Below are 15825 nucleotides of genomic sequence, written 5' to 3'. Positions count from 1 at the left end.
CTGCCCCTACTCCTGCTCTTGCAGGGCTCCCAGAGCCACATCCAGAGCCCACAGCCCTGCAGGGAGAGCTCCTTATACAATTACCCTTAGTTCCTTCACCCGAACCCGACGTCCCGCCAGAGTGTTTCATCCCCTCCCCCTATGTTCTTTCTCTCTGGTACATATTGACTGTTACTTTATCTTTTCATGTTCTGTATACTGTTTATTATTTGTTTTAAGTAAAATTACTTGCTTTCAATTGAACACGTCATGCACATTGACTATATTCACAATGTTGTGCCACCCCACCAGAGAACATTGCTGCAGAATATCTCCTTCCCCAAAGGGGTCCCTGAACCAGAAGCCCTGCCTGCCCATTTCTCCCCCAGCCCATACCCTCAAAACCCCTAAGCTGCTCTCTCTGTTTCTTTACCTGTTCCGGATGTTTCTGTAAGTGGAATCACAATAGGTACCTTCGTGTCTGCCCACCTATTTTCAAAGGGGACTCTTTTTTTCTGTGTTTATCTGACATAGCATTTCCCTTATTCGATACTGAAATCCCCGATTGATTACAGATCAGACATAATCCTAGAGACCACTTTAGGAATTATGGGCACAATCTCAGGGCCGAGACCCCTGTTCCTGCTGGGACACCACGGCCTGACCTCAGACAGGAAACAGCTGGCTCTTTTCCAAAATCTTACAGAAACCAGGGAAATGCAGAAAGCTAGGAGACACACCACAAAGGGCAAAAGCATTGCTCACAACCCAAGGCCAGAGAAAGGTTTCCCCTGCCTCTGGTCCAAACCGTGCTCCAAGTCACTGGGTTCCACAGGGACAGAGACCAAACACATGCTAGTCCAAGGGGGAGGATAGGCACACGGGGAGTATGTGTCAGAGATGCGGGAGCTCCCGGGGAAGGACTCCAGCAAAGGAAACCCTATGGAGGCAGCGCTGGTCACCCTCAGACTGGCAGGTGTCTGGTCTGGGGACCGGCAGCCCTGGGGAGAATGTGAGGACACAGAAGTCCCCCGCAGGTCCCCTGGAGAGAAGGGTGACAGGCACCCCTGTCTGGGAGAACAGTGGGCAGCACCCATCCCAGGCCGCAGGTGCACCAACCACCTAGCATGCTCGTCCTCGGACTCACCCCCGGGAACTCTGGCCCAGTGTTTCAGTTGTATTTTCAGGAGTGTTCATCACAGCGGTGGTGGAGAGAGCAGGGAATGGAACAACACTAATGCCCAAGGAGATGGATGGGATCCTCGGTCCCAGTCCTCATGAAAGGATGCCCTGTAGCTACTGTCACAGCTTCCTCTGGGCATAAGATCTGAGAAGCCCCTCCTGAGACCCCCTCCTGCCACCCTGCTCCTGGGAACATTCAGAATTGTCTGAGGAGGAGGTGCAGAGGATCCAGGATGACAGCAGGTCCGAGGAGAAGGATGGTCAGCACTGGGAGGACAGTTGGACATGCCCTGAGCCACCATCCAGGGCCCGGGCTATGATGCCCTCTGGGCATTAGCGTTGGTGCATAGCCTGCTCTCTCCCCTTCCATCCTCCCTCAGGCCCTCCCTCATTCAGCAGAGGATCTGGGGGCCCTGCTGTGTACTGAGCACTGGGGCTTCATCAGTGAGCACCCCCCCAACCCATGCAGTCACGTCCACTGTGGGAGGTGACAGGGGGCAGTTCTCAGGGTGAGCAGAGGTGATGAGCACCAGGAATCTGCTCCTGAAAACAGAGACCAGTCGCTCAAAGAAAAGAATGGAGAGACCCATGCTTAGCACTTCCTCTAGAAAAATCTAGTCCTGAAAAATAAGTATATCCTAGACTTAACGCAATGTGAGTTCTCATGGCAGGTACGCACTGATTCCTAGAACCAACGAAGAGTAAATCATCCAGTGTTGATGGGGGTTTGTGACAGACCTTTTCTGACCAAATGACAGCAATTCAGCCAACATCTCCAGGGCCTCCAAGTCTTCCCAAGGCCTCTGCAATCCTCTGATTCTTCCATCGACCTCCTTGGGAAGCTCTGTCCTGTTGTCTTCCTTGTCGCCTGCCTCTTCTGGAACCCTTCTGTGGCCTCCCCACCAGGGCCACCCTCACCGGGATTTCCCGTGACCCGTGGCTAGGTGCCCGCATCCTGTGCTGGGCCCCGCGAGCCCCGTGCTTTGTGCAAGGCCTGTGTGCTCACTCTGGGTCACTTGGCATCTCCCCTTGCAGCGGGCTGCATCTTCCTGCACTGGGTCTCCTCTGAGCAGTCTGTGAGGCCAGACCGTCCCCATGTCACAGGCACCGAAGCGCGAGTCTAGAAGGTCCAGATGACCCACTCCCAGTCCCAGCGTGTAGAGAATGGGCGGAGGGTGGTTCCCAAGCAGAGGAGGACTTGGGCCCAGGGAGCCTGAGGGAGGGCATGGCACAGTGAGCCCGCAGAAGGAGAGCGAGCACCGTGGTGGCCTGGGCACTCAGGCCTGCTGGGAGACCATGTCCCACGCGCACTGGCTCTGTCCCCAGGGCTGGAGGCCATCAGGGTATCCACGCTCCCAAGCTGCAGGCTGGCAGTGACTGGCAGGGGGGAGGCACCGCTGGTGCAGGAGAGAGCCCTCCACAGGGAGGAGAGGGCAGGCGCTCCCCCAGCAGCTAGAGGAAATCAGGGTATCCAGGCTCCCAGGCTGCAGGCTGGCAGTGGCTGGCAGGGGACGAGGCACCGCTGGTGCAGGAGAGAGCCCTCAGGCAGAGAGGAGGGGGCAGGCGCTCCCCCAGCAGCAGGTGCACTGGGGCAGGCTGAGGGGGCATCAGCAGACAGCAATGCCTCCAGCTGGGGTCTCCAGACAGGCCCCCTCCTCAGACCCAGCACAAGATTGTCTGGATGGCCTTTGTCCCCCAAACACAAAATCTGACCCAGGACCCCTCCCTCAAGCCCCCACTCCCAATCTTTTGTACTCAGCTCAAGTGACAAGAAATGGCCAATAGTTTAGGTGGTGTTGGGTGCACAGGGACATTTGTTTTTCTGGCCCATGCTCTAACATTGCTGGCATCTTAAAGATCTCAGGGCTTTGATTCAAAAACTATAGGAAGGTAGATTTTTGGAAACCTGCCTCTGTGCCTTGCAGCCCTCCCATCCCACCAGCTCTGCTCAGAATCCCTCTAGGCCACAGACCTGGGTCTAACCCACAGACTCGGGTCCTCAGATGGGCCAGACAATGTGCCTTCAAAAAGCGACCCAGGTGGGGCAGCAGGACACACTGCGGATTCCAGCAGTCCCCCTCCCAGAAAGTGAGGGTACCACTGGATGAGCTGCCTGAAAACAGCCAGGTCAGGGCTCCAGGAAGACGCCAGGGCACAGGAGGAACTGGGGAGCATCTGGAGTCAGGTAGGCATAGTGAGAATCTCCGGTGTTTTTGCCTGGGGGCAGCTCCCGTCCCCGTAAACACTCAGTGTGATGGCTCTACTGGGGGGCTGGCGGTGGGGACCATGCCTGGAGCACCCGTGGCTCCACTGTCAGAGGTTGCCAACTTGATCTGCGCACAGGTGGGGAAACCCGGCCACACCCTGAAGAATTTCTGGGAACAGTAGCCATCTCAGTGGCAGCTGACCTGGGAGGTCAACCTTGCAGCTGCCTGAGGTGGGATTGAGCCACAGACCAGCACACTAGCCAGAAATGGAAGAAGGAGAACGAGTTCTTCATTTCAATAGTCTCTAAGTTACCGGTTTGTTCCTATGGTTAGTATACTTGGCATTCTGGGAAATCTGTCCAAGGTCTTGAAAATGTTCTCATGTTCTCTGCTGGAGAGGTTCTTGAAAAATCTCTGGTTTATAGGTAAAAATCATCCAGAATTGACTTTGGTTGGCATAGTCATGCTGGGAAAAGTATGGAGCTTCCCCAAAATACTAAAAATAGAACTCCTGTATGATCCCACTACTGGGTAGTCATTTTCAGGAAATGAAGTCAGTTTCTCGAAGTAAGATCTGCACTCTCCCACCCAATCTCCCTGAAGAGGGGCGGCTGCCCTTAACAACAGGGCACCCGTGTGGGAAGTCAAAGGCAAGCCTCCCCTTGAGGCAGGTGCCTCCCTGGACAAGGGGCTTCCCCAGGGCTGGGAGGTCCCCACAGCAGCACATTCAATATCCTGGATACTAGGAGGAGACAGAGTACAGCACCAGGCCAGTGAGGGTCAGGACACACTACCCCAAATATGGCACCTTGACAAATTAAATATAGAAGCTGAAAGAACTTTTGCATTAAGCAGAAGCAGGAAGGTCCCTCTGACCCCCAGCCATCAGCCCTTCTTCCCTGAAGCAGGTCAGAATACTCCCAGGTGGAACTTTCTCTCCCCAGACTACAGGGAAGACATGCGCTTATCATCACAGTCAAGGAATGTGGAGCCACGAAGGCTGTAGGAACAAACCTGGTTAAACTCACCCTGATCTTCCTAGCTACTTTTTACCATTTACCAGCCCTAGCCCAAAGCCTTGTGTCTGTCAATTCTTCACACATTTATTGCTTCTTTGTCTAAAAGGTTGAAGAGCTGTCTGCTCTAGTCACCTTTGCTGGTCTCCATGGTCTTGTGAGAAAAAATCTATACATTTTGCTTGCTGTTCTCCTGTTCATCTGTCTTTGTCAATTTCCAGACCCAGCCAGGGACCTTAAGAGGGTTGAGGAAAACTTTTTCCTCTCTTGCAGCAGCCTTCCTGGCCTTGGTTCAAACTGACCTCTGCTGAAAAGCAGCATAGGGCTGTGCATGGCTGGGGGAGCTGGGGAGAGGCAGGTAGAACATGTAGGAGCTACCTGACCCCAATCCAGGGGACTCGGACCCAGTGACAAGCCCAGGGTGTGATTATGAATACTATAATGGAAGCATCCTGAATATCAGACCTTCCCCATGCCAGGCTTTGTTACTGTTGCTTGCTGTAGTTGCTACTGTTGGCTTAGTGACTTTTCTGAACTAACTTTGCGAAGTCTGTGTTCCTTGTTGTGTGTGCCCCCTGAGGTCCCTGTGCTGTTAAAGTCGTGGTCAGCCAGTGGCTGGGCAGAGAGGTCACCTGTGTTTCTGAGCTATGGGCTACAGATTGGAGGTCCCCACAACCTCCTCCTCCGGTTCGAATAATCTGCTCGAGTGGCTCATGGAACTCGGAGAAATATGTCACTTACTAGATGACCAATTCCTTAAAAGGACAGAACTCAGGACCAGGCAGAAGGACGTGATGAGCAGTGCAAGGTGTGCAGCAGAGCTCAGAGCTTCCCCACTCTATGAGTGAAAGAGGTCTTTAACCACCTCCACTCTGACCTTCAGCTGTACTTCTAACTGATGATGTCCTTCCTTTGGGCTCATCTGTTAACTCAAGTGAAAAACCCAGCGGGCACCAAAATGACCCCTCAAGCAATAACCACTGTCCTGACGCCAACAAGACCCTGCATGATTGACCCCAAGACAATGATCGACAGGAACCTTACTGCCCCCCTGCACAACCCACCAGCCCTTGTCCTATATTTTCCTTACTAAAAACCCAGGAGTGTTTTCAGCACCTTGAGATCATGCCAGTCCTCTGCCTTCCTGTGTCAGCTGCACTGAAATAGATCCCTTTCCTGTGTCACCGCCACTCATCTCTCTGCCTTTAGATTTTGGACAGTGTGGATAGTGTAATGTAGCAAGTCAAATACCAGTTCTCCTCCTCCCCAGGGTTCACTGCTGCTCCTCTCACTGCAGTTCTGCTGCTGGCATAGTGACTTTTCTAACCTAATTTTGTCAAATCTGTATTCCTTGCCATGTGTGGCCACTGAAGTGTCTGTTCTGTAAATGCAGTGGTCAACTGTTGATTGGGCGAGATTTCCTTAAACACCTGGAAACCGCCCTTCCTCCGAAAAAAAAACAACTTCTAGTCTTTGCAGATGCGAAGGAGGGCTCTGGGTGTGTGTGTGTCAGGATACAGCTTCGATGCCAGCCAGGCCTTTTAAGGACTCTACCATGGCCTTTGCTTCCTAATTGTGGAGACTGACAATCACCAGAGGGGAGAGCCTAGAGTCTTCTCAGGTCAGCACTGAACAGGCACCTAGCCCATTCATGCAGTGTCCCAGGGGCTCAGGAATAGGTCAGAGCTTCCAGGCCCTTTTTCCCTAAAGCTCCTCATCACTCAGCCTTTCTTCCAGTGAGTCTGCTTGGTTTCTGTTTGCCCCAACTGTTACCCATTGCCCTGGGCAGAAGAGACTTACATATGCCTTTAAATGTTTTGGACATTGAATGCCCTCCAGTAGCCACCTCACTACAGTTGGTGGTAAGCAAGAAGTCACAGAGGACTCCAAGGGTGTGGACTTGGTGTTTCCCTCTCCTGAGGTGGGGACACCTGTGGGAGGAGCAGGTGGCCAGCTTGAGGGGGCGCAGGCACCTGACATGGACAGATGGGGTAGGTGAGGCCCGAGGCCCCGGGAGTATGTGTCCGGCATCTGGACTGAACAGGTCTTCAAAGCTGCAGATTGGCTGGGATCATCTTCAGGCTGAGAAGGAAGATGAGGGGAGCAGAGGGGACTGAGGAGGCTCAGCTTAGACAGGAGAGGGCTGAGCCACTCCTTTGGGGGAAAAGTGGGTCAGGTCCAGGCTCATGGGGACAGACCTTGAGGTCATTGTGCTACATGAAATAAGCCAGTCCCTAAAGGACTGATACTGCAGGACCCCACTTGTGAGGGACAGAGAGCACTCCAATTCATAGAGGTGGAAGGAGCTGCTGAGTGCTAGGGCTGGGGAGGTGGAATGGGTCTCGTGGGTAGAGGTTCAGTTTGGGATGACAATGAAGTTGTGGCGATGGATGGAGGTGGTGGGTGCAGAGCAGTGAATGTACGTATTGCCACTGAATTGTACCCTGAAATGTGCTTAAGTATCAGTCGTATGTCCATCACACCACAATAGGAAAGTAGTGAGTCAGGAGGACGGGGCCATCGTGAGTCCCAGGAGGGCCCTGGAGCAGGGATCCTGTATCTTGGTTCTCGCTCTCACGCTCTGCCCCTTGTTGGTGACCGAGCTCACAGTAGGCACTCAGTGAATGCTTGCTAAGATGAAGTGCAGGCAGATGTTCCAGAGAGAGTCCACAAGTGCAAACCCTCCAGTGGGCACTGAGGGATCCCAACAGGACGCGCATCCAGACAGAGCCAGTGCCCACATCTCACAAACACCAGCACAGAAATAGCCATTTAAAACCAAGGCAGGAACTGTATATAACCCAGAGGGCTATCCTCTATGCTCCTAGAGGCCGAGCTAGTGGCCACGGCCAAGGCCTCTGGCAGTCAGGGGACTGGGGGTCTGAATGGTGGCTTAGCACACCCTTGACCCTGAAGCCCCATGGCCACGGTGTGGTGTGAAGACCGGCAGGGAAGTCCCGGCCAGGACCTGTTCTGGCTCCAAGGCTGCTGCAGGGCAGCTCCCAGCCCCACCAGGTGTTGTCTGTTTAGAACCAGGGAGAAAACATTTTACCTCGGTTGTTCTTTTTAAAGATAGTTGCTCAGGGACACCTGGGTGGCTCAGTTGGTTAAGCATCTGCCTTCCACTCAGGTCATGATCCCAGGGTCCTAGGATCAAGTCCCACATTGGGCTCCTTGCTCAGCGGGGAGCCTGCTTCTCCCTCTGCCTGCTGCTCCCCCTGCTTGTGCGTTCCCTCCCTCTCTCTCTCTGACATAATAAATAAAGTCTTTAAAAAAAAAAGATGGTTGCTCAGCATTGACACAGAAAAATATCTGACATAAAACTAGAGCCAATCACAGCTGCAAATCACCCAGAAGTTATCAAAATGCACTGACCAAGAGGAACTTGTGACCCCAGGCAAGCCTCCTGTGCATGCGGGTGACTGGGGGTCCTGGACTGGGGGCTAGGCTCCACCATCTCCCTCAAGGGAACAGAAGTAGGACCCTGCTCTGATGGCTCTACTCAAGGCAGCACCCCCTGATGGAGACAGGAGCAGCCCCTCATGAGTTCTGGGTGTCCTGGTGATTCTTGGGCATGGCGCAAATCTCAGCTTCTTCATGACCCATGGCCAGCCCAGCAGCTGCGGGTCCCACAGGTCCTCTGGGGAGAGTCCATCATGAGTTCCGGATGTCCTGGTGATTCTTGGGCACAGCCACGAATCTCAGCTTCTTCTTGATGGGGGGCCAGTCCAGCAGCTGTGGGTCCCACAGGTCCTCTGGGGCAGCACATTAATGGGCTTGTGGTCCAGCAAGTACCTGTTCAGGCGGCTCTCATCCTGCCACACCGCCTCGATCCCAATGGCCAGGTTGACGACCCCCCATTGCCTGGTGACAGACCAAGGTCAGTCAGTGAACCTCTAGCACCAAAAAAGGCCCCCACGTAGTAAAGTCACCCTGGTCCCTGGGGATGTGCGCCTGGAACTGCAGCCAATGCTCAGAGCCGAAGTCCTTGTGGGCTGCCCAGTAGAAACTAGGGTGCAGGGTGTCAAAGAGGGGGGACAGGAGCTCCACGCTCACATGGTCACGGAACTTCCTATCTATCTCTGTGCACACCAGGTAGTCCACCTCACAGAGAAAGTGTGGAGTTATTCTTAGAAAATATGTTGTAAGCCCTAAGGAGTGATTGTGGAAGCAGCTGAAACGTCAGCAGCCTTCTTGTTCTCAGGCTGTTGAACGCAATGGCCTGGTAGGAGCAGGATCCCATGATCCCCAGGGGCAGGGCATAGGTTAGGAGCTAGGAAAGAATGTAACCCTCAGTCCCCCCTTTTTGCACCTGGCGTTTGCTAGCACAAACATTCCACTCTTCCCGTATCTCATGACTGCCTCCCTGCGCACCTGCATGTAGGGGAGGGTGCAGGCCTGCTTTACAGCTTCAAGATATTTGCTATCCCTTTGTACCCCTTTCCTACACTTTGAGGCATCTGTCCTTGCTTTTCTGATAAAAAATAAAATAAAAGCTATGTGCAGAATCCAGCTGCTGCTGCTCTCCCTTGCAGAGGCAGCCCTGCGTGGCCACTCAGAGTGGTGTCTGAGAACTTCATTTCAGTGAGCGATGACAGGAAGAGCTGTCTGCAGAAGTGGCTGATGATCACATATACTGCATGGGCACACCCTCCCAGCGCAGGAAGCCGGGGACCTCGAGGACCACCACCCTCCAGCCTTCCCGGAGGGGCACATGGGGCCCGGCAGCCAGCTGACTGGTGAAGACGTAGTAGGTGACCCTGTGTCCCACCATGAAGTGCTTCTCCGCCGTCTGCAGGACCAGCTCCAGGAAGACCACGTATCCACAGGGACAGGGGACAGCACTGGAGGAGGGTCACTGCCAGAGGCTGGCGGCAGGACCCCAAAACTCAGGCCATGAACATGTACACCTTCTTCAAGGGGGCAGGCCCTGGGCTGTTTTAAGCAACAGCCACCCTCCTGGCCTGTCCTGAGCAAGTCTGCCGGTGGGGCCTCCCTACCTTCTGCTCCCAGAGATGGGGGCTGTCAGCACCCGATCTTACAAAGGGGAGCCTGAGGCTTAGGAGGCTAGAAACCAATGCAGCCCCACAGTCAGCATGCTGGAGCCAGGAACACTCCCCCTGTGCTGAGCTCCCGGGCAAACGCTGCAGGTGTCCCCCCCCTGGCTGACCCCCTGCAGGTCCAGTCCCCACCTGCCATGAGTTGAGCACCTTTGGGCACAGCCCTTGTTTCTATGCCCTACAGACTGGGTAGAACCAGCAGGGCCGGCCACCTGCCCCACTTTGCTTTGAGTGGGCTGTCACTGGCCCCCACAGAACTATCTCCACCTCTTGTAGGGTCCTCCCATGAAGGCTACTGGGCATTCTGCTGACAAGATCCATCACTAACCACTGGTATTCCTAGGAGGGGTCACCCTCGAAATCCCCCAGGTCAGGAATCAGGTCCAGCCGTGGGCAGGGAAGGGGAAAGAGGACCCCTGGAAGATGAGGGGGGTTGCTTAGGCCCCAGCTTTGAATCCAAGGGTGTAAGCTTCCAGGTCTAGGTCTACATTCCCCGGCCCCATGAAGCTGGGAGTCTTGTCCAACTGCCTCACATGGCTGGTCCCCCTTTGAGGGGACTACCTGCTCCCCACCATGGGGACAGCAGCTCCCCCATCATCAGGCAAGTGTGGTGAGCCCCTCTGACACTGATTTTCTTTAAGATTTTATTTATTTATTTTTGTCAAAGAGAGAGACAGCTAGAGAGGGAACACAAACAGGGGGAATGGGAGAGGGAGAAGCAGGCTCCCCGCTGATCAGGGAGCCCGACAGTGGGCTCAATCCCAGGACCCTGAAATCATGACCTGAGCCAAAGGCAGATGCTTAATGACGGAGCCACCCAGTGCCCTGAGACTGATTTTTTTTTATACAGGCACTAAAGCTACTTCCCTGTGCCGGCCCCATACTTGGCAGGTTAGTAAATCGCTCACAGAGGGAAGGCGGGCACTACATTTAAATAGGGGACGAGTACACACACCCAGCAGACACCAGGGGTCAAGTAGAGGCCCAGCCAGTGGGGGAACAAGCCAGACATGAGGCAAGAAGAGAGAAGAGTGATCCTGGCAGAGGACACAGAAATGCAAAGGCTTGGAGTCAGGCCCAAGGCACATGTGGGACAATCACACACCTGGGTGGCCCATGGGGGAGAGGGGAGGCAGCAGTGGGAGAGGGGAGGATGGAGAAGATGGGCAGGTGGGGAGGGGATCACAGACAGGCTCAAAATGATCTGTCTGAAATGATCGCTCTGGTTACTGGAGGAGAATGGGCTCTGTACAGCACAGGACAGGGAGACTCTAACTCCTAACCCCTAACCCTTAACCCTAACCCCTAACTCCAACCCTAACCCTAACCCTAATCAAACATCATGCTCAATTTTGAGGACTGACAGCTCTATTCTGAAATCACAAACAAGTTCATCATGTTAGCTTTCACTCATTGCTCAGTATAATACTGAAAGTTCTACCCAGAACGATAAGGCAAGAAATAAGGAATCCACACGGGAAAGGAAACAGTAGAACTAGGTCCATTCAGAAACCAAAGATGACATCATCTTATATAGAGAGATTCCTAAAGAATCAACAAAAAAGGATTACAGCCAGTTACCTAGTTCAGCAAAGTTATAGGATGAAATATCAATACACAAAAATCTCTCTTATTTGTATACACTAGCAGTGAATCATCCAAAAGGGAATTCAAGAAAACAATTCCATTTTAGGGAACATCAACATTGACAAAATACTTAGGAATAGATGTAATCAAGGTGCACTTGTACACTGAAAATTACAAAACATTGCTGCAAGAAGGGGAAACCTAAATAAATCTGAGACCACCCATGGTGATGAAAAGATATACCATTGATAAAATGAAAATAGTACACAATGCAATGTGAAAATTCAAAGTATTCCCAAGAAAATTCACAAAGGCCTTTGGGAAGAAATACACAAGCTAATACTAACAATCATATGGAATTTCAAGGGACTACAGGATAACCAAAACAATCTTGAAAAAGAAAATCAAGGGTGAAAGGTCATACTTCTGAAGTTCAAATCTTAATATAAAGCAACAGTAAACAAAACATTGTGATAGTGTCGTAAATGTATGCATACACCCTGAAACAAATAGTACATGTTAATTAATTGGATTTAAATTTAATTTTTTTAAAATAAATAAAATAAATTTTTATAAAAAGGTATGCATACAGATCAGTGAAATTTAACTGAGAGCCCAGAAATAAACCTCTTCACCTATGGTTCACTGAATTTTGACAAGGGTGGACAACATTACACTGGGGGAGAGAATGGTCTTTTCAACAAAGGGTGCTAGACAATTGGCTATCCATGTACAGAGGAATGAAACTGGACCCTTACCTCTCACACCACATATAAACATTAACTCAAAATAAGTTAAAGGCTCAAATGTAAGAGGTAAAATTATAAACTCTAGAAGAAATAAATGGGGATAAATCTTCATAACCCTGGATTTAGCAATGCTTTTATATCTGACACCAAAGCATAAGAAAGGAAAGAAAAAAATAGATAAAATAATATCCTCAAAATTAAAAATCTGTCCTGGGCACATGGGTGGCTCAGTTTGTTAAGCATCCGACTCTTAATTTTGGGTCAGATCATGATCTCAGGGTCATGAGATCCAGCCCCACATAAGGCTCCACACTGAGTGTGGGGCCTGCTTAAGATTCTCTCTCCTTCTCCCTCTGCCCCTGACCACTCGCACACTCTCTCTCAATCACTCTTAAAAAAGTAATGTAAAAAAAGAAATTAAAAATCTTTGTACATCAGAAGATACTATCCGGAAAGTGAAAAGACAGCCAGAATGGAAGGAATTATTTGTACATGATTTATCTAATAAGAGTCTGTTTCCCAGAATATGTAAAGAGCTTTTACAACTCTTCAACAAAAAGACAACCCAATTTTTAAAATGGACAAAGGACTTGGATAGACCTTTCTCCAGAGAAATCATACAAGTGGTGAACAGCACATGAATAGATGTTAAACATCATTAGTCTTTATGGAAATGAAGATTTAAACCAGTCCTTTTACACACAGTACAATCACCATAATCAAGAAAACTAAAAATAACAAATTTTGGAAAGGATGTTGAGAAACTGAAACCCTTAAACCTTGCTTGTGAAAAATGGTGTAGTCTATGTATAAAATAGTTTGGCATTTACTCAAATAGATCAAAGTAGAATTACCGTATGGTTCAACAATTGTACTCCTAGATAGATACCCCCAAAATTGAAAACACTGGTTCAAACAAACAAAATGTACAGAAATATTCATAGCAGCAGTATTCACAACAGGCAAAAACCAGAAGCTATGTGAATGTCCATCACTGGGGAAAAGGACAAACAAAATGACGTAGATCCATAAATGGCAATCTTGTTCTGCCTTAGGAACGAATGAAGTAAATTGTTTCATTTGTGGAAAAAAATATGGAGACTTCTCAAAATATTAAACACAGAATTCCACTGCAGCATATATGCCCGCAAAATTGAAAGTGGACGTACCCTTATTCAGAGCAGCATTTTTCACAACAGCCAAAAGGAGGAAGCAACCCAAGCGTCCACTGACAGATGAATGGATACACAAAATGTGGTATGTACACGATGGAACACGACTCAGCCTTGAACACGAGGGGAGTTCTGACACACGCTACAACACGGACTGACCCTGGCAGTCATCGTGCTGGGTGAAATCAGCCAGTCACAGAAAGACAGGATTCTGATACGAAGTAAGCAGAGACACAGGGTTGAACGTGGCAGCAGGGCCGAGGGGAAAGGGGAGTGCGGAGCCGGTGTTGCAGGCGCACGGTCTCCCTGGGGAGAAGGAGACAGTTGGGGACAATGACGTACAACCGTGGGAACTCGGCTAAGGCCAGAGAGCTGTGAACCTGAAGTGTCTGAAGTGGTGAATGCTACTACGTTTAGTCACAGTGAAGAAGTGAAGGACTGACGCATGTCACCACGTGGATGGACTCTGACAGCAGCCCCAGTGACAGGCCACCCGGATTGGAGCCCTGTGCGCTCCTTCAACCCACGGGGGTTGTGCGAGTACCGGAAGTCCCGGGAGCGGTTCCGGAAGGAGAAAACCGGATCCGAAGGGTCAGCACACTTCCGACAGCGGGGCAGGCGGCGACGCTGACGCGGGCCGCGGTCTGGGTTGTTTTGCGGACACCGCGCTGATTGCCCCGTTCGGGGCTGTGCGGGGTCCGCGGGGCGCGTCCCTGTTCGCGGTCAAACGCGCTGAAGCGTCCGCGTGGGAGAGAAACGGCAGCCGGGGAGTCTGCGTGTGGAGACCGCGTGTGGGGGTTCACGGCCCTGACGTCGCCGCAGAGTCACCAACCAGGTCAGCACCAGGTCAGCACCAGGTCACCCGGGCGGGCACCAAGCTTCGTGATGGAGGCGCAGCCCTGCCCAGATCGGACCCGGTGTGGACGCGGGAGGACCGTGCGGGGCCGAGGCCGGGGAAGCACCGGCCGGAGGCTCCCTGACGGCAGACCGCCTGCGGAGCCCCCGGAACCGGATCCGTGTGCGCGTAGACACGGACCCGCGGACCACGCAGCGGATCCGAGCCCAGAGAGGGGAGACCCCACCGTCTACACAGCGCGCCCTGCCTCGCGGGGTCCTGTGAGCATGGACCCCTCAGCCGTCCCCGCTCAGGCGGCTCTCACCTTCTCCGGCTGCGGGCCCAGTGGGTGTGGACGCGGCCCCACGTCCTCCACAGCGGGTCCTGTCGACCTGGACGCGGCCCCACCTTCTCCCGAAGTCTCCACAGCGGGTCCTGTCAGCGCGGACGGGGCCCCACGTCCTCCAGAAGCCCCCACAGAGGGTCCTGAGGAGGCCGGGCTCCTGTCAGAGGGACGCGAATGCCCCCCACCGGTCGGGGAGCTGGGTTCGGGCGCCCCCTGCGGGCGGTGGGGGCAGTGCAGGATGCGCGCTCAGTTCAGTGGAGGCACCTGTCCCCTCCCCGGGGGCCAGCTGAATCCATTAAATTTTGGAAATCCAAACTGAAATCGAGCCCAATATTCCCTGAAATCTCTGGAAATAGGGACAATTAATTGGAAACTATATGAAATTAAATGAAATGCAGATACAAACTTTACAACTTGTACCAAAATTCATTCAAAATTGTAGATAAATTTAAAATGCAAAACTATCAAAATATCAAAAAGAAAACATAAAATCTACATGACCTTGGGTTTGTTGAAGAGTTTTAACACACAACACCACAGGCCAATACACAAAAGAAGAAAATTGATAACATGAACTTTCTAAAATTAAAACTTCTACTCTGTGAAGAACCTCACTCAAAAAACTAAAAGACAAACCACAGATTGGGAGAAAATACTTGCAAAACACGTATCTGATAAGGGATTTGTATTCAAAATATACAAACAAACTCTCAGAACTAAACAAAAATGAAATAACCTAATCGATAATGGGTAAATATCTGCATAGATGCCTAGACAGAGAAGATGTACAGATAATAAGTGCGCAAAATATGCTCAACATCCTCCATGATTAGGAAATCATAAATTTAAACAACAATGAGAAACGGGGTGCCTGGGTGGCTTGGTTGGGCATCGGCCTTCAGCTCCGGTCATGATCCCAGAATCCTGGGATCCAGCCCCAGGTCGGGCTCCCTGCTCTGCCAAGAGTCTGCTTGTCCCTCTGCCCTTCACCCTGCTTGTGCTCTCTCTCTTGCTCTTTCTCTCCCAAATGGATAAATAAAATCTTTAAAAAAAATAAATAAAAATAAAACAATGAGGGCTCCTGGATGGCTCAGTACGTTAGGTGTCTGCCTTCGGCTCGGGTCATGATCCCAGGGTCCTGGGATTAAGTCCCACGTTGGGCTCCCTGCTCAGCCAGGAGTCTGCTTCTTCCTCTGCCCCTAATGCTTGTTGTGCTCACACTCTCTCTCGCACACATATGCGCAAAAATAAATAAATAAATAAATAAATAAATAAATTAATTAAAAAATAATAAGTAAAATATTAAAAAAAAAAAGCAATGAGAGCACTGCATGCCTATTAGAAATGCTAAACTACAAAAAACAAGAATACCGATTGCTAGAAGGTGAGGAATGACAGCAAATGTCCTTCACGCTTGGGGAAATGCATGTAAGGACACTTCAGAAGACAGTTTGGCATATTTTTTGCAACGTTAAATACGTCTCACCTTAGGATCCAACAATCGTGCTTCTGGTATTTAGACAACTGCTTTGAAAATCTATTTCCAAACAAAATCTCTCAGGCAGTTATGCACACAGCTCTATATCTCATGGTTAAAATTTTAAAGAAATCAGGATGTAATTCAATAGATGAATCCATAAGCAAACTGGGGTGCATCCATGTGAAGAAAGCAGAATATGCCACCCCAAATGT

General features: G+C 51.1%; 1 pseudogene; it reads right to left on the bottom strand.

The window, feature by feature from the left end:
• Positions 1–7833: 7833 nt before the first annotated feature.
• On the bottom strand, positions 7834–10039 carry LOC103660880 (annotated as a pseudogene).
• Positions 10040–15825: the final 5786 nt, after the last annotated feature.

Source organism: Ursus maritimus, unplaced genomic scaffold (assembly GCF_017311325.1).
Source record: "Ursus maritimus isolate PB19 unplaced genomic scaffold, ASM1731132v1 scaffold_13, whole genome shotgun sequence".
Lineage (NCBI taxonomy): Eukaryota > Metazoa > Chordata > Mammalia > Carnivora > Ursidae > Ursus > Ursus maritimus.
This window is presented reverse-complemented; position numbering and strand designations above follow the sequence as displayed.